Here is a 19,533-nt window from a genome sequence, read left to right on the forward strand (position 1 = left end):
CCCATGTCCGTGGAGCGTGGGAAGCACACACCCCTCCCTTGGGAAGAGCTCACCCCACTGTCCTCTCGTTTGCTTTCCAACTTTGCACACTGCCCCCCCCCACAACCCCCCGAATCCCTTGTGTGCTGGGCCTCCGCCTGTCTGACCCCATCCCTTACAGACCAAAAGCTCAGCTTTGGAGAGGGCATGCCCTGCTGAGGCGAGCAGACCATCCTGGGCAGATGGGCTACAAGCCCAGATCGTCCGACTCCCTGCTACGAGCACACCATTGTGGTGGAATCCCTGGGATCAGAAATCACAGTTCTTGGCCTTTAAGAAGCTCTGGGGCCTACAGTTTGATTTTATGTATGTCTCAGATTTAAGCTATAAAATGCCGTTAAGCTCCATTCATTTCTTTAGCACACACGTGTTACATTTCTACCGTGTGGCAGGTGGTTTTTCTAGGCCCTCGAATCTCAGGGAGAGCGGGATGGACCCTCAGAGACGGCTGAGATACAAACTGGCCAACAAACCAACCACCAACCAACCACCAACCAGGGAGCAAGTAGAACCTTCCATCGGCCCACACTGTGCTTGCTGTTCCTTTCAAAGGGTGTCACATGGGTGGTTTCTGTGGTTATGGTCAGTCAGCAGGATGTGGGAGGAATTCCTTTGTTTGTTTCCTTTGGGGTCTGAGCATTGAGGATCTGCCCCCCCAGGAGGCACATGGGGAGTGAACACAGCCAGTCGGAACAGGAGGTGAGGAGGAGAGACACATGCCGGAAGCAGAGGGGCATGCTCACGGATCGTTAGGGCGAGGACAGCAGAGGTTGGGTGGATAACGTGAAACCAGGGATCTGGGTGTGTTCTAACAGGGCGCGGTGGCCTTGGCAACCGTGGTTTCTGTTTCTTTTACCTGCCGCTGTAGAGGCGGGGTCCAGTGGACTCGCTGAAGTGCCTGAGGCCCCGGGGAGTTTGGGGTCTCTGTTGTCTCTACCTCTGCTTATCTCCTTTGGGTCTACTTCATGTCTTCCAGATCTGTGGTTATAGGGACACCATGCCATTTCCCCTGTATGTCTGTCCTTGGAGTCTAAGCAATTAAGAAATCTGATTTCTTACTCAACATTGGCTGATGTGGAAATTGGGGCTCCCAGCCAGGGGGCTCTCTTGCCATCAGGGCATGGGGAATGTGCATAATGGAACACGGAGTCGGCATACCTGGGTTGAGAAATCAGCTTGCCTCCAAATCCAGCTCAAGCTGGCAAGGAAGCCCTCTCCTATAGATAGCAAAATGAAAATCCCCTGACACCAGTTAACTGAAAACACATTTCATTGAGTTTGGAATTTGTAATGAGACAGACAAACGCGCATGGTTTCCAGGCCAAAGTTATTCAAACAGCTAAGGTCTTGCCCAAGTGGGCAGTTCCTTCCAGATGCCTCTTCACTGAAGGTTCATTAAAACTGAAACTCAAAAGGGACATGTGAGTTGGCCAGGGTGCTGAGTGAACCAGGTCCCCTAGAAAGTTTTATTGTGACATTAGGTATTAGTCTAAATCTGTGCCCTTTGCCCCGGAAGGGATTATTGCATAAAAGTGGTGCAGCGTTAAAACCCCACGTGAGGGTGTGATGGACAAGGGGAGTCATTTCTGTTTCCACCTGCCATTGGCCCTCATTTTAAATTTTATTTCTTTTGATAGATCATTCAGATAGCATAATATCCACCCTTTTAAACTGTACAAGTCAATAGTTTTCAGTTTAATCACAGAGTTGTGCATCCATCAACAATACCTAATCCCAGAATATCTACATCATCCTAAAAAGAAGCCCCATATCCATTTGACTCCTCTCCCCATTCCTCTGTACCCTCAGCCCCCGGCATGAAACTACTTTCTGTCCCTATTAGTTAGAGCATTCTGGGATATTTCAAATAAATGCAATCATACAATTATGTGGCCTTTTTATGTGGCCTCCTTCATACGAGTTCACCCCTGTAAGTGTCTGTATCTAGACTCCCCCCCCTTTTTAATGGCTGGGTAATATTCCATTGTACAGTAAACCACATTTTGTTCCTTCACTTTCATGATAAGATCTTTTTTAAATATACCAATGCAATGTACTGTTTTTTAAATGCACTAAATCCTAGGTCAGCAATGCCTGGAGATCGCCCACCGATGCTCCTGTGTTTCTTCGGTGATTCATTCACTCACTCAGTGCTACATTGCTGTGTCTTAAAATGCCCAGTCTGTCTGTTCTGTCGGCTTGGAAATGGCTTTGACCGTGCCCTTGTGCTGGGTGACTGCCGCTGGGCGTTCCCGGTTATTTTCAGGCTTTCCCTGAGATGTGCTCTCTGGGTTGGGGAAACAGGATTTTCTGAACTCACCCACGAGAGAAGCATTTGCTTACTCCTGGATTCGGGCAGCACCCAGTCTCCCTGAGTCGAGAACCAGCCACCGTGTGTGTGCACAAGGGGGGACGGGGAGGTGAAAAGAATCAATCTTTCGTTTCTGATGGTCTTTCAAGACACGGCGTGCTTGGCGGTCCCGAAGGTTCTGTTTCCTCCTGTCGGTGCTCCGGCCTCGTGGGTTCGCAGCCGGGCGCTCCTCTGAGGCTGAGCACCTGGTGGGTTCTGTGCCTTTGTGACCTGGGTAAGGGCGACGGGTCCCCCCCCCGACGTGACTAGGGACTCGGCGGGACCCGCTCGGTGCATCATCACAGTGGGCGAGCGCGGGCAGGGTCGTGTCGGGTAAGACGAGGCAGGCAGGTCAGAGCGGCGGCGTGTGCCCCAGCAGGGAGGTCACATCAGCTGTCAGCGGGGGGACGCGTCCCCACAGGCGGCAAGGCCGGGAGCCTCCGTGGGTTCACAGAGGGGCGAAGTTCTCTACTTTGCATCCCCGGACTGATGCCCCAGCTGGCTACGCGGCTTCCGTGACACAGCCCGGAGCCGGGGACTGGGCAGAAGGTCAGAGGTTGGCAAGATGGGCAGAACCTATCAGAACAACGTGGGAAGGAGCAGCTGTCCCGTTGGGGGCTGTGGGTTCGGGCTGTGTAGAGATGCACCTCCCTGCATCAGTGAAGAACCTGCCAACTGATGTTTGGCCTCGGATGGCCTTGTGAAGGCTCTCTCTGGCACAGTTTAGGATGTGAACTTCCCCCTCAATTTCTGGATTTACTGTGATAACTGGCTTGGGGGAGGTCACAAGGAGTTGAGTCTGGCCTGGAGACTCCAGCAGAGGCCAGATGCAGCTGGGACTTGCACCCATCCCGGACCCTTGTCTCCCCAGATGAGTGAAGGAGGACTGAGAGTCTAGCCAAGCTACTATTAGCCAATCCTTCAGCAAGTCCTAGGATGTGGGGTTTTTTCCAGCCCCCCGACCCCCCCGCACGGCTGAGCAGGTGGGCACTGAGCTGAGGTTGACCCACCTGCTCTGTGGCCCTTTGCCTGAGCTCAGCTGAGCACATCTAGAACATCTGTTTAAGATCTGTTGTTAGGAGGGAGTTCTTTCCAGCTTTTTAATAGGGGCAGCACAGCTTGGACAAGCGGACCCACTGGGGAAGCACTAACAGTCCCTGGGATACGAGGAATAGCATCTCAGCACCCCGCGGGAGGCTTTCTGCACCTTGGAAGTCTGGACCCCCCTCCGTCTGCGCCGACCCTGCAGGCAGCTGGGGGGCCCCTCCAGGCTTATGGGCACCAGCAGGTGCTGCCCTAGGGAACAGTGGGCAACAAGCCGAGGGGGGATTCACTCACTCAGTGAATGTCTTTGGGCCCCTTTCTTTGTGAGGACATGTTGATCACCACACCTTTTTACTACCTAAAGTGTTGCACTTCCGGAAGAAATTAGGAAAGCACATTCCCAACAAGGTTCTCCACTGCCAGGAAGGGGTGCAGAGGAGGGGCCGTTTCCCCTTGTTCCTGCACCCCTGCCTGTCCCACCTGTGCGCCCGGTGGGGGTGGGGGTGGGGGGGTGCACAGGCTCTGGAGACAGGGGGGCGCCAGGGCCTCGGAGGGGGGGGGGGGGGGGGGTCTCCCAGAACTCCCTGCAGATCTCGGGTATAATCAAAATTTGAATTACAACCTTTCCTGCAAAAGCACTAGAAAACCGGATCCAAATACTTCGTCTCCTACTAGCGGGGCCTAATTTTACCTGACAGCTTTAAACCATTTGAAAAAATATCAAAAGGAAAAAGGGTGGGTTATGTTTCTAACTGGGGAAAGGCTCAGGTAAGGCAGGCTGGCTCTCTCTTGAACAGATAAATGTCTTTATAAGGAGTGCATCCCACCTTTCTACTACGGGGTAACTGTGTGTTTCCAAAGAAGCATGCACTTTTTTTTTTTAACTGTTAGAAGCTGCTCTTTTATTCCCAAATGTAAAATTCTAGCTTCCAAGTAAAGACCTAGCCAATCAACACCAAATAAGGCCCACCAAACCAAACCAAAAAACAAACCCTCGCAAAGCCAGAGATGGTAGGGGCTTGTAATCAGGTGTCAGAACCGCTGGTACTGATGGTACTAAGGGCATTCCTAACAGCTTCCCGCAGCCCTGCCCTCCAGGCGTCTGCAACCGGCAGCCTTTTGAATTTGCTTAAAACTATTAAGAAGTCATTAAGTAGTTAAAGGGTCTTTTGCAGTCCCGAGGCAGTTTGGGAGGTGAGCTGAAAGAAAGCAAACAGAGCGATCGCTGGCCTGCTCTTCCTTTCAGCTGACCTTGCATGCTAATAAATTCATCCTGTATTTTTCTGCTACTGCCAATTTATGGCCTACAGGAAGCTAATCTTGTACAATAACTACCTTCCTGTGCTTAGTTCCTAAATAGAGCCAAATGGATTTGGTGGCGTAACAGCTCGTCCGCGGTTCCTGTGGAGCTGAGCTGGGCCTGCAGAGCGAGGTCCTGGGGCGCGGGGTCCCCGGTGTCCTTGGGCTCCCCTCGAGGCGGCCCTGCGTGCGAGACCCGAAAATACACAGCAGTCCTCCGTGCCATCCGCCCACAGTGATCGCGGCTTCAAACTGGTGGGGGGATGGGTATGTGAAACCAGCCAGACGGACAAGGTTACAGCGAATTTAGGGACTGAGACCCACGCACACAATCAACATGGCACTGAGGTATTTGATAAGGAATACATACTTGCTTCACAGTTTTTAAAAAACAACCACAAAGGAGTGAATTTCATAGTGAGCTGATCAAAGAATTTTGTTCTCATTTCCAAGTCAAACCTGTTACTTAGGAGTAGGGAGAAAGAGGGAGAGGAAGGGAGATGGAGGGAGGGACAGGGAGGGAGAGGGGGAGAGGGGGAGAGGTGATGGGGGCAGGGAGAGAAATGGGAAAGAGGGAGAGGGAGGGGGAGGGAAAGAGGGGGAGTGAGGCAAAGGGAGGGAGGGAGAGAGGTGACGGAGGGAGGGAGGGAGGCAGAGGGGCACTGAATTCAAACTTAGCCGTGTCTATCTGGTTGTGGTCTACAACCAGGCTGGATAGGCACCGACTAAAAGGAGAGAATGTTGCCAAAAGTCAGGATAACCTGTGTGATATCTTCTCAGAGCCGCCAATAACGGAGCTAGGAAAACTCAGAGTTTGTTCTTTAAAGAGACCCAAAGCACTTCATGGTTGATAAGCCGGGGGCTCCTCAGGGTGGCCGCTTCTCTTCTGGACCTCTCTGCACACTGATGCGACCACTGCACGTCCACATGGGTCGGCGCCGCGTGCACAGAGCCCACTTCCTGGGCTAATGCAGAGTGTTGTTCTAGAACTGTAGTGAAGCCGCCAATGTGAAGGGAAGTGGAGCCTTCCATAAAGGTCAGAAAATGTCACCGACCCAGATGGGAGGAGGGCCGGGGCAGGGGAGACCCGCCTGCGGAGCTTTTGACCCCAGAGAGGAGGCACCCTACATAGAAGGACTGGATTGGATCCCCTGGGGCCTGCCTTGGGTCGGTCTTTCCCGAAAGTTCCTAGTGGGCCTGCCTGGGTCAGCACCAGGGGTTGGGAAGGACCACCAGTGGCCAGTCAAGCTCTCAGATGCAGGAAGTGACCTGCGGCTTCTGCTGAGGATAGTGGGAATCTTGCATGGATGAGGGGCTGTGAATGACAGGTACCAGAAGTGCCAGTTATATATTGGGGGAAACCATGCGTCTTTACTGTGGTCACTGTGGTGAATACCAGTGGGGGGGCTGTTTGGTCCCAGGGGTGGCTTTGAACGGGGCCCTCCGCAGGGGCGTTGGGGAGGTCAGCGGAACTGAAGGTTCCAGAAGGGGCAGAGTTACTGGGAGTGGCTAATAGGGAGATAAAAGAAGAAACTTTGTTCCTGATTATGTATCCCTCCTCGTGCTCCTAAAAGTAACTAGGTTACTTGTCCTAAGATGTGCACTGGAACAGCATTGTGAAGGGATGGAAGGGCAGCCCCTTGTAGAGGCCCTCCACCTCGGCCCCCTGCCTCCTTCCTGGGCAGGACGTGTGCGGGAGGGAGGGACACGGGGGGGCTGGCTCCGGGCCCCCCACCCTCCACAGGCCCACGTGAGTGGCCTCACGCGTAGTCAGACAGGGAGGTTCGAGGCAAGCCCCCGGCCGGGAGCCCCTGGTCGGAGGCTCCAGCTGCAGGAGCGGATGTGACTGTTCCTGCTTGCCCGGGCCCTTCCACAGTCAGGAGGGCCGAGGAAGGGCGGTGGGGGTGGGACACAGGAGGGAGGCTGTGCGCTTCCAGGAGGAGTAGAGCGGGCCTGCCAGGCCCAGGCTGAGCCCGGAGCCCGTCCCACCGCCTCCGGGCGCTCACAGCACGTGGTGGCGAGGCGTGCTCGGGGGTCCTTGCTGCCGCTTGTGGACGGGCTGTGCAGGCCCTCGAGGCTGCTGGGGTCGGGCTGCGGGGCTCGGGCGGGCGGGCCTGGGAGCACGGCCCTCGCTGCCTCCTCGCTGCACCCAGAGAATTGTCCCCTGACGGGGGTGCCCGGGGTGACCTTTGCCACGTTGTGCATCCGTTCATTTACTTCTTTCTATTTTAATGCTTTGGTTGAGGTGGAATGGACGCAGAGATCTGGTATTTGTGGTCACAGCAGAGTGACCACGCAGGTCACGGCCGTCCCGCCGGCCCCGGGGGGGCACCAGGTACTCTTGCCTGCGGGGCGGCCGCCGTGGCCACGGGAGGTAGCGCGAGGAGAGGCTTTAGCACCCGGCGTCCATGCGGCTCTGGTTATTTTTAACGTTGTCATTATCCCCGGTCCTCAGATCCCCTGCTATCTTCCCACGGGGCGTTCGCTGGACTGGGTTCCAAGGACACGCATTCCTGGCCCTCTCTGCGGGAGCCGCTCAGCCTTCCCAGTCCTCCTGGGTTGGCAGCCGCCCGGCGTCATCTGTCCGTCTCTCTTTCCTTTCCTGGGGACACTGGCACGTTGCGCTGGCCTTCTAGAGCCTGCCTGTGTCATTGTGGCTGCCAGTCCTGCGACCCGGGCAGCCCTCCAGGCCGGTGCTGGAGCAAGCGGAGCCGGGAGTGCCCGGGGGTGGGGGAGGGTGCACGGGCTGCGCCGCCTCAGGTGTCCCCCCTGCGCCCCCCCGACGTCTGTGATTGCTCTTGAACAAGCATAAACCACCTATGGGAAAGCTGCAAGCACAGCACAGATCGAAGCGTTCCTGGACCTTTGAGAACGATTTGCCTCAGTGACGTCTCATCACCCCAAACACTCCCGCGTGGACTGTCTAAACACACGGACGTTCTCCCGAATAACCGCTGCTTAGAGCCAACCCAACCAGAGGAACAGCCACCATCCATCACTCCCCTAATCATCAGACCGCAGTCCCATCGCCCTAAAAATGCCCTTTTGAACAATAGCCTCCACTTTGGAACCACAACGGTTCTCAGTCTTCCTGGACTCTCACCATGGAGAATTCGGGTCTGTCTGACGTGTGCCCGCGTCTGGGTCCATGCGTTCGGCAGGAAGGACGCAGGAGTGATCCGTCCCTTTACTGAGGATGCTTTCTGGCCACCGGATGGAGGTGGTGTCTGCCTGCTTCTCATTCCCTTTCCCTGGTAGATAATTCGCGTCGTGTGGGGCACTACCTTGAAAGTCCGTACGTGTCCCGCTCCTAGTCCAACACTTACTGTGTGCATTTCTGCATTGGTCTCTGTCGGGAGGGACCCCCGGTCCCCATTTCATCCCACAGATTGCAGTCTGCTACCATCATCACCTCTCCTGATGCTCAAACGTTCTCAAATATTCTCAGATTTGGAGCCCCTCAGGCTGGCCCGCAGGTCATCTCCCTCGCCTGTGGGCTCACCTCTGCCAGGCTCCCTGAAGTGCCGTGTCCGCAGGGAGAACGGGGTTTAGAAAGCGAGGTCTGGGTGCCAGGCACCCGATCGCAGGGGATGGAGCCAGAGGGCATGCATACACGCACAGTCATATCTATGCCCACATCCAGACACATCTATTTATGTTGAAAACCACGAGTTCATGCCCGTGTCCCCAGTTCAAATCCAGGACCACAGGGCCCTAGCTTTGACCCCGTCTGCGTTTGTGACTTCTGTGCCCAGCAGTGAGCCTCCCTAGCTGTTTTCTATCAGCCTTGCGTTGAGACCCCAGATGCCGCTGGCCTCCCACCAGACTGCATCCTCTTGCGGGCTTCCTTCCCCCTGTCGGTGCCCAGGCATCCCCGTGTCGACTGCCCCCACCCGTAAGCCCCCCGCTCGCACTGCCCACACCCCCTGCGTGGAGGCAGGCTCTGGCTGCCGGCCCCTCCAGCTCCACTCCTCCTCTGGCCTGGAGCCTGCCTCCCTCAACGCAGAGCCACCCCCTCACCCTGCTCAGGCTCCCAGTCCAGAGATCCCCCCAGTTCAGTCCCCATCCACTGCATCGCGCTCCTCTGGATGCCCCTCTCCCCTCCATCCCATCCCACTGGGCACTGGTATTACGGCGGCGCCACGCCCTCTCGGACACCCCCATACCCACTCGGGCTCCAGGAGACTCCTCAGGTGCCCATCCCGCTGTGCCTGCCTGTGGCTCCTTCCCCCCAGCACGGACATCCACCTAGCTCCAACCCGCGCAGTGGCTTTAGGACGCAGTTTTTGGGGAAGGAAACTGTAGCGCAGAGAAGAGGAAGGCTTGAACAAATGCTTTAATAGTTTCAGCTGATTTCTAGAATAGTGTTAATAAAAAATCACCCTATTTTGCCCTAGGGATTAATAGGCATGAAGATTGGTGAGAATTAGAGACCTTCTCACCCAGGTCTGCATATCAATGATCAGCAGTGTCTCTGGTGATGCCCGTGGGGACAGAGGTGGAGGGGGGTAGTTAATGCTTGCCTCGACTCGGGATGGAAGCACAGTGGCTGTGACCTACCAGGAGCCTCAGGAGGGATCTGCAGCTGGACGTACTCTAGGGCGCCGCGCTACCCAGCCGTCCCCTGGCTCCTTTCCTGCCTTCTTACTGACCCGTTAGGTGGATCCTGGAAGTCCACCTGGGCAGGTGAAGGCAGTCTGTCGGTTGTTGCCCAAGTGTGGTCAGGGCCCAGGGCGGCCTCTCAGGATTCTTGCCGTGGCCTTCCGGAACGAGGCGTTATCGGGAGGCTGCCCCCGCCCATGCTCTCCGTGCTTTCTCTGGCCCAGACTCTGCGTTTGCCAAACACTCCAGTCTGCAGTAACTTGCTCAGCGAGCTGCAGGTGGGATTAATGTTCACTCAGGAAATGCCGAGGAGCCAGCAAAAGGAACCCCGGGCCCTGTACCTATTAGCAAAGGGGCAGCGTACAGCCGGGGTGAGGCCGCCACCGTGGGAGAGCCTGGTTCCTCGAGCGATCTGTTCCAGCGTCGCTGGCTCGTTCTCTTTTCAAGTCTGTAAGTTCTCCACTTTCCCCACCTTATCTATGGATCTTGACAATAATTTTAAGGGCATTTTCAGAAGGACAGCCTGTAGATAAAGAATTGATCAATCAAGTGATCAAGTCGGCATTTTATTTTATTTATTTTTATTGGCATTTTAAAAATCAAGCAAAAATTGGCATTTTTAGTAAATAATGCTAGGATTAAGAAATACTTGTCAAAACACAACAAAGCAGTAGACAAAAATATTTAGATTTTTACTTCAAAGAAAATACAGAAAAAATCCAGATGGATTAGAGAGGCAACATAAAATAAAAAACAGTCTAAATTAAAACATAAGTAGAAGTATAACCAACCTTAGAAGGCTGTTTTCTAAGCATAAATCGATAGAAGAACCTGCAGAGGGAAGAGTCAATAGATTCGATTATGTAAAAATGAGATGCAAAATGGCTAAATGAATAAAAAACAAAAGCGGGAACAAAATTAAAAGGCAAATATAGATAGGGTAGATGTTTGCATTTTTGACAAATGGTTACTGGCCTTAATTTATGTAGATCTTTGCCAACCAGTAAAAAAAAAAGGTGATGACCCCAAAAGAGAAATCTCCCAAGGGCAAGAACAATGGAAACACGGTTGGCGGTGACCTCATGAACTTTGTTCACCTGCGGAGAGAGACGGTCCAAGCCGGTGTGCCAGCCTTGACATGAGGACACCTCTGTGCGACACGGATCCTGTGACATACGCTGGTATTGCTTACAAACGAGGCAGAGGAACAGTAGTAAGAGAACCAGACGAAAGGAAAATTCTGACAGTTAGGAGTCTGGCCAAGCCCCCGGGCAGGGTGTACTAACACAAGAGCCCCACTAAGGAATCCGAATTATGTTTCCTTTCAGGACCACACTAAATTATTCTTGGGTAAAATGTATCATCGATTTTTCCAATTGGTTTTCTGCCACGGGTGTTCATCCCTACAAATAATCTATCCCATAACAATAAAAAGAATAATAAACATGATACCAGTCAGCATTGACTACGTGTGTTCCAGACACGGTGCTATATATACACATAATTTCATTCCATCGTCCCCATAAGACTATGAGTTAGGTTTGATGAGGATATGATGAGGATGATCCCCAGCTTATGAAGGAGGAAATGAAGAGTAGGTGCCTGGCCCAGAGCCTGGCGAGACTGATTGTGCAGTAAGATTTGCTGATTTCCATCATGCGCACTAGGCTGTGGGACCCTGTGCCTCGATGTTAGAAAGAAGTCATGCTTCAGGGAGACGGGTCATGTCTAACAATTAGGTTCCTTCATAAGAAGCGTCAGCCAGATGATCTGACCATTTCTCTGACTTTCAGAAGTTTTATGAAATCCTTTTCCTTCCAATCTTGAGAAACGACCCGCCTCACAGCGGTCAGCTTGGTAAATGGAGAGTGTCCCGGGTCTCCACTGGCTGCAGGATCGAGACCCGGTGCCCGAGTGTAGCCCCGACCGTTCCCCCATGACCTGCTCCCAGCAGCCTGGCTTCCACTGGGCCTGCACTGCTCTGTGCCCAGCGCACCCCACGGCTGCCGTATCCTGGCCGCCTGTCAACCATGAGGGCTGTTGCATGCTCCTGGGCCCGGTTCATACTTTCCTATTGTTCCTGTGGCCCCAGATTGCCCTGACCCCTTGACCCTTGATCTCCCCCTTTGGCTGTTGAAAGATATTTTTCTTTCAAGGTGCATATCAAACGTCCCATCTCTACAGACCTTCTCAGTGGTTCCACATCCTCAGGGCCAGGTGAATGGATGTGTCCTTACAGATCCTCCTATCAGTTCCTGGGGTTGCCCAACACAGCCTCAGAAACCAGGGGCTGAAACACAGAAATGCTCTCACGGCTCTGGAGGCCAGAAGTCAGCATCAAAGCGCTGTTGGGGCTGTTTCTTCCAGAGACTCAGAGGGAGATCCTGCTCTCTCCTAGCTTCTACTGGCCATGCGCACGGATCCTGGGCTGGCCGACACGTTCCTCTGGGTCTGCCTCCTTCCTCAAGAGCGTGCTCCCTGTGCCTGTCTTCTTTTCTTGGAAAGAGCCCAGCCATTGGATGAGGACCCACCCTAATCCAGTAGGACCTCATTTTGAAGTTACATTTGCAAAGACCCTCTCTCCACATAAGGTCACCCTTTGAGGTTCTGGGTAGACATGTATTTTAGAGGGGACTTTATCCAACCCAGCACAGGTCCCACCAAACCTTACCCAAGAGCCTTGTCCTGTCCTGGTGTCACATCACCACATTAGGAATGCACGCTAACCTCACACAAGACGGAAAAACGTTGACTGTCGTAGATCTTGAGATTGACAGAGGGAGTGTTAGGTCAGCGTAGCTTTTCTAACTGGCAAGGACTGTTCTGTATTCTGAGATGATGTTCTTCCTGGGTTTTCTTCATGTGACAAAGTATTTTTTTTTTTTTTTTTTTTTTTTTATAATGAGATGATGGTAGTATTTGGCAAGAAGGGTATAGGGAATTGTTGTCGTTTTGAAACTTGTCCTTAGCTGGCAACCCTAAACTGGTCTCTAATTTTTCTTTTTCTTTCTCTCTTTATTGTCTATCCCTCAGCCCATTTTCGTTCACTGACCTGTGAAACCCACGTCTGGGAACGACACTTTATGGAAGTATTTGTACATCCGCCTCCCTCTACTTGATGAGAACTCCTTGAGAGTAGGAATGGAACAGTACTTACCTCTGTCTCGTCACCCTGCAGCCTTTGTCTAGCCCATGGCATTCACAAAGGGAGAGACGGATGGAGTGGGCACGGTAAGTGGGGAGGGGCTTTGGGCCCTGGCCACAGGGTGACTCAATGCCCAACGGACACCTTTGAGCAGCACCTGAGCCCAGGGTGGGCGGAAGCTGCCTTGTCTTGTACCACATTCTGCCTATAGGGCAGCCTGAGTCTGTGGGTCCCTCTCTAGGGAAGGGCACTCAGAAACCAGGACACGGGGCGCCCGGGCGGCATCACTGGTTAAGCGTCGACTCTTGGTTTCAGCTCAGGTCGTGATCTCAGGCTCTTGATGTTGCGATCAAGCCCCCATTGGGCTCTCCTCTGCCCCCACCGCTCATGCACTCAGTCTCTCTTTCTCTAATATAAATAAATACATTTTTATAAAAAAGAAAGAAACCAGGATGTAAAGCATGCAAGCATGCCTGTTTCTGCCGCTGGGAACGTGGGCCACACCAAGGGCATCTGGCAAAAGCAAGACCACAATTACTATCTTGGTCATTTTTGCCCCAAAGTATTTTTCCTCAACAATTGACTTAAGCTTTTTTTTTTTTTTTTTTTTTAATGTTTGTATATTTCCTGAAGAACACATTTGTTATACAAATAACTCACCTGTGTCCCTGGTCCCTGTTCAAATGACTCTTTCTTTCTGCCTCCACACTGGAAAGGCAAAAGGAAGAGAGAAGGAGAGTGAAGGGCTGAATCAAACTGGTTGAAAGGGTGGATGTGTCCGGGAACCCGAGGCTCCAGGAGCAGGGCTATGTGGTGGGGGTCTGCCTGGAGGAGGGGACTGCCTGACACTCGCACATCCTTCCTGAGAAACCCCTTGGCAGAGAAAGAGTCTCCTGTGTTTAACTTTAACTTCTGCAAGTTGCTCCTGTCGTCAGAGGCTCCCGGGGAAATCTAGAGCTCCTGTCCCAGGAGCAAGCTGCCTCCCGCCCAGCTTCCACCCTGAAGGAACACGGACCCGTTCTTCTTATGAAAAAAGCCGCTTCTAGTCAGTATCAATAAAGTACAAAAGGCAGATAACCTGAAGGAAGGAAAGAACATCCCGTAATTCCCCTGCCCAGAGATAATCACGGTTAAATTTCTGGTGGTTATTATTCCAGTATTCATCTGTGCGCTTGACTTACTTTTATAAAAAGACAATCATACTTTGCAACCTGATTTTCTTATCTTCAGTTAATACTATTTGGGGAACATCTTTTCCGTCATCAAATACTGTGTCCAACACTATTTTGGTGACTCAGCAATATTCAATTGTGGACTCTATCCTTATTTATCTCAGTAATTCCATATGAGTACATATGACTATTTTAATTAGCTCTGTAAGATCACTATTTTAAGTTTTTGGTAAATTCTTGACCTTTGTATTTGGGTCTGTGTGTATATATATATATATATATAGAGAGAGAGAGAGAGAGAGAGAGAGACATGCATTAAGTTACATTTTAAAAAATTATACTTTCGTCCTGCTTGGAGGTCCAGCACTGTAAAGATTACAGGTTATGGGTGTGTAGACACCATGGGTTGCACAAACATTGGATATCCTTCCTATATTTGTATCAAATAATTTGGTTACGGACTTGAATGGGATGAATCCCGGGGCGACTGTTCCTTCTGGCCCCACGATGTACCATGCCCACTGCAGCCCCCACGAGCAGGCTCAAAACTGCAGTGTCCATTTTGCAACAAACTGGGTGATATTTGATATCTAAAATGGACTGATTGCCTAGGAAAAAAAAATCTATGTATATTTATTAGATTCTCTCCATTTTCTCTGGAATTTGACTCTTTTTAATATGCCCTTTCCTGAAAAGGTTAAACACTTAAGTATGCTTTGGAGATCCATCTCCTGAGACGAGTGAGGGAAGCTGCTGAGCGGTGGCCATCGTTGTTTCAAAGCAGTGATGAGAAATTTCACGAGCTAGTCATCGAAAGCGGATATGTTTATCTGCACCAGCATTCATCAGGGACAAATACCAGATCCACTTGTAATTTTTTTCCCTACTGTTGGCAAGCCATTACCAAAATCAAAATTGAGCTGGAGTGAACTTAGAGATTTTATATATATATATATATATACACATACATACATATACACATATATATATGTGTGTGTGTGTATGTATATATTTGTTTTAAAATGATGTTCTAAAATCATAGCTGAAATGTACGGGCACCGGTCCCAGAGCACATTCCCTTCCATGACAGCCCTGCTAGAGAAAAAATGTGTTTGCTCTAGTAAGATTTGCTTTTAGGATTTCTGAATCTGTAGCTTGCGAGAGCCCATCCAGAAAGATGAACAGTTTTTAATCCAGTCTATCCCAGTAAGCAAATATATACCATTACGTGTTGAGCATATTGATATTGCCAACTTAGACAGATGCACAATAAATATAAAAGGAAAAGCTTTTGTTTACATTCTTTGATACAGGGCTTAAGATAAGAGAGAATAAAGGAAATGTGCCAAGTCCTGCCTGCTTCGCTCTGAATCTCCCGAGACTCATTCCTTTGTCAAATTAAATAATTTCATCTTTAATATGAATGCTTTCATAGGGCTCAGTTCTTTTAAAAACACACACCAAAGCTCAGCCTTGCAAATCTGAGACTCAGGACCCTGTAAAAACGCATGCTTGGATTCCGACTGCAGGACAGCCTCAGGCATGGGCCGTGATCCGGAGGCTGGTTTGCCTCCTGGATGTTTGACCCCACGGCCATCAGCTGACACACTGGAGGACAAAGACTTTGCTTGTTCATCCTCGTTGTCACCACGCAATGGACGGCCAATTCTCCTGTGTGCGTGTCTTACAAAGATGGGATAGTGGGAAGAAGGGAGAAGACAGGTGTCAAGTAGGAACCACGCAGGGCTTGGGGGGCTCTGGCCGGGTGAGCTGGTGACATGGAAGGGAGGGCTTTGTAAGACGAGAGGCAGCCGAACCTGCCGAGGGCGTAGTCCACGTCGTCGTGAGCTGCCTCTGTGCTGCAGTTGACATGTGGGGAGGGCTATCAGATCAAAACTAGACAAGACGGGACCTTAGGGCAAAGGGAATTTTACCACCTGACCCACTTCTTGTTCCTGTTGTCTGGATTAGCCGAAGTCTCTCCACAGTCTAAGAGAAAACACCGAAGAGAAAGTGGGAGCGCGTGGGGAGCGGCCCTCTTCTCTCTAGAGTTTGGAGAAGTCCAGTGAACTTGGGGCTTCTGGGCCAGCGCCCTCGATGACCTGCCACCTCCCACCAGTTCCACAAGGGACACGCCTTCTCTGCCCTCCAGCTGGCTCTCATCTTCCCCTCAAGGGACGTGAAAGCCCCCCTGGCCGACAAGACTTCCGGGCCCCCTGATTCCTTCCGAGAGTTTGGATGGAATGCATGGTCCGTATAAAGCCACTTGTCATGAGTGCTAGGCTCTGCCCTAAGCTTTTCCATTCAATGTCTTAGGTTTTCCTTACAACAACTGCTGTTTATCTCCCTTTTATAAATGAGGCAAGTCCTAGTAGGGTCAACATTTCCGTAGCTCTTCATGTGCGAGCAGCCAAGATTCAAGCTGCAGAGCCCAGTCTTAGCCCAGTGAGCAGTTCTTCAGACTCCGTGTGAGGAGTCCCCACACCCAAGCCTGGTGGCCCAGAGCACCTGCCCAGAACCCGACCGGGGCCCCAGGGCCCCCTGACCCCCTACGATAGCTGTCTCTGGCCTGTGGGGGACCTGGGATCAAGGGGCTCCCCGCCTGCAGCCAGGGAGGAATCGCGAGTGGCCCCTGGAAGAGGTTGCTCGGAAGGCCGGTGTGGCTGAGCTGTGGAGCCTCAGATGACCCCCGTGTGAGTTGCTGCAGGGCTGCTCTGGGACTCCTTCCCGCCCTTTCTCCTCCTCCTGCTAGCCGCCACTGCTTTGGGAGACTCCATTGAGAAATCCCTGCTTGCTCTTCTATTGCAAGTTATTTCTAAATTCAAGAGGAAGAGGAGGAGAAAGAGAAATGAAGACATCCTTGCTCTAGAATTTAACTCTTCCCCTGAAATTGGAAACAAGCCTGTCATTTATGTTGAAACTCCAGCCTGGATTAGCTCACAGAACACCATCCATCAAAATTCCTAGCTCCCAGAGTCACTGTGCCAGACTCAATTACCAAGTTAATTCCATCCTAACTGGAAACAGAGGTTTGGGTTCATTTCCTCCACAACCTCTGGGGATGCCTTTCATGCAATTCCAGTGTGTCCAAGTTCAAGCCGGTTCAGTTCAGATCAATGGGCACTTTCTGGCTCGTCTTCTATGAATATAGAAACACACACATGCGCGCACCGCCCCCCCCCCGACACACACACATGCACACACGCACACAAAGCCCCGGGGTCCTTTCTCACACTTGGTCAGCACATCTTTAAGAAGGTACGTTCTTAGTCTCCCTCAACATGTGCAAGCCATCTATGTTTACTTCTTTGCGTGTTCTCTCACGAATTATTTTCTTAGATTGCTACCTCCACCTCGTTCTCATTGCAAAAGTTACGTTTAGATGAACAGGAAATGACAAGAACAGAACGCCGTGTCTTAAAAGAACTCACCACAGACTGTATTACAACATTACTCTCATCCGACCGCTTCCTTGGACTGGAAGAACTCCTCCAGTTCTGAAATGCAACTGAACTGTGGTTTTCACTCGTCATGCTCAGGAGACTGTGGGCCGTCCATCATTATGTATCTACCCAGATGCATGCAGAAAAATACGGCTGCATAAATATGTAAAATGCAAATCCAATACATCCATTCTTCTCACTCATTAGCTTCAAGGTAATGTTTGCAAAGTTTTCTGGTTTTTGCTCAACCAGATAAATTAGGTAAGATTGTATAAAATTATAATTTTATACATATACATTTATACATTTTTTAAACATAAGTTTACACGATTGGAAATTTCAGATAGAAGAAGAGCCTGACTTTTGACATCATTGTAGGATTGTGACTACTAGCTTAAGACACAGGGTAAAACTTCAAAATGTATTAGTTAGTGCTTGCTTCAGTGGCCCGTACGGTAGAACTAGATAACAGAGAAGATTAGCGTGGCCCTTGTATGAAGATGACTATTAATTAATGAATTAAACTATAGAATTTTCAGAGACAAGAATATATAAATAGCAGAACTTTCTAAACAAAAGGGTATGTTTAACCACAAGCCATTGGATATGGAACAGGTAAGCATGCAGCTAAGTAGAAAAACACAAAAGTACAGGTTATAATTTGAGGAGATATTCACATTTCATGAAATGGCAGTACAGTTAATTTTATTAGGTTTTTAAGATATTCATAAAAAAATCACAATGTGGTCGCATAAGGCAAAATATACTCTTAAACAGGAAAAACACTTTTGTAAATTACATATAGTATTACCATCCCAGACCCAGAAGAGGAGAGAATAAGAACCACAGAAAGAGCAGATGCATATACCTATAATTTAACAGAAAAAATGGTTAGTTCTGTCTTTCTAATGTGAGGATGCACCGTTTTGATTTTAGATGTAGCTCCATCACCCAATCTCAGGTGAGTTTTCAAACGGCCGGCTGCTCGTGAGGTCGGGTCATCTGAGGTCATCTGGTTGCTCCCAGATGGGTCAGTTGGCTAATAAAGAACATACTTGAGGGATCCCGTAGGTCAGGGGAACCCCAGACCTTGGCATTTGAGGATGGTGCTGAAAGAACCCCACATCTATCTAGTCCAAATTCTGGGGAATGCCATGTGCCACTGGATTAGTTTTGGGGTTGGGACTTCTAACCCTATGTCTCAGGCCTCTGGCGATAAGGAAACACTTCATTTCCGGCTTGGGAGAGAAAACCATGACTCTCACTGAATGACAGGAAATACAACTCGAAGAACACCATTTCCCCTGCTAAACTCACCTGTGCTTCCTGAGGCCCCACATGCCCTGAATCGCAGGGGCTATCGGGACAGTGGCTTCCACAGGCTGGACTCTGAAGAGCGCCCTCGGCATTTCAGGACATGGAATATCAGGAGCATCTTGCCCAAGTGCCTGAGCAGGAGCCTTTGCCAGAGGAGAAGTGCCTAGCGGGGTCCGAGGGAGCACCTGCGTGCCAGAAGTCACTGGACCCCCCACACTACCTGAAATCTCAGAGTCGAGGGTGTTCAGTGTTGCCCCCTTAGTTTGCGGGGGGCTGAAACCGAGACCGAGAAAGGAGGGGGCAGATGCATGTGGTCACCGCAGAGGTTACTGCCCGACCTTGGGCTCTGGGAAGCAGGGAGCGGGGGCAGGCTCTTCCTAACAGTTGGCACTTAGAATGTTCATCCCCTTACCGGACACGCAGCGCACCTGCCATGGCCTGACACGCTCAAGCCACGAGGGTGGGCATTTCCTTAGCAAGAAAAGGGGAGGAGGATCATCCTTCTTTGTGCAATCGATAAACTAAAAATAAAATCCCAGGACCTTGCAGGATCTCCAAAGGCAAGCGCTGCTGGCCACTCAGTTCGGGAGCCGTGGCCTCTGTCTGAGCTGCTTGAGGTTGGAGGGCTGGTGGGAGCGCCTCCGTTCACTCAGCCCCCAAGCATAGCTTCATTCCCACTTTCGCCTTTTGAAGTGTCTGGCTTCCAGTCATCCAGAACTCCGTCTGAACGTAGCATGATCTTTCTGTCAGGGGTATAAACAAGTTCTCTCTGATCTGCTGTCACAAAGCAGCCCAAACTCAGACTGGTCCCCGAGCCTCGGTAATTTGGATTGACTCTAGGTTAATGCCTTCCTGGTGCTGGGGTCTGGAAGGCGTCCAAGGGAGGAAGCCGACAGCCCGTGCCAAAGCGGCAGATGTGCAAAGATGTTTTTTAACTTCTCCCCTCATAAATATTTTAAGGAAGTATTCATTTCATACTTTTTTTTTTTTAAACCTTCCTCTGGGAAGGTTAAAAATGAAAGCCTTTATTTGTTCAGCCTCCGAATTACCTGCAAATCTGGAGCTCCACTCACCTGTCTGCATTGCCCTAGGAAGAATCTTCCATCCCTTCTTCCTTTACTT

The sequence above is a fragment of the Phoca vitulina genome, unplaced genomic scaffold, assembly GCF_004348235.1.
Source record: "Phoca vitulina isolate PV1807 unplaced genomic scaffold, GSC_HSeal_1.0 scaffold5, whole genome shotgun sequence".
NCBI lineage: Eukaryota > Metazoa > Chordata > Mammalia > Carnivora > Phocidae > Phoca > Phoca vitulina.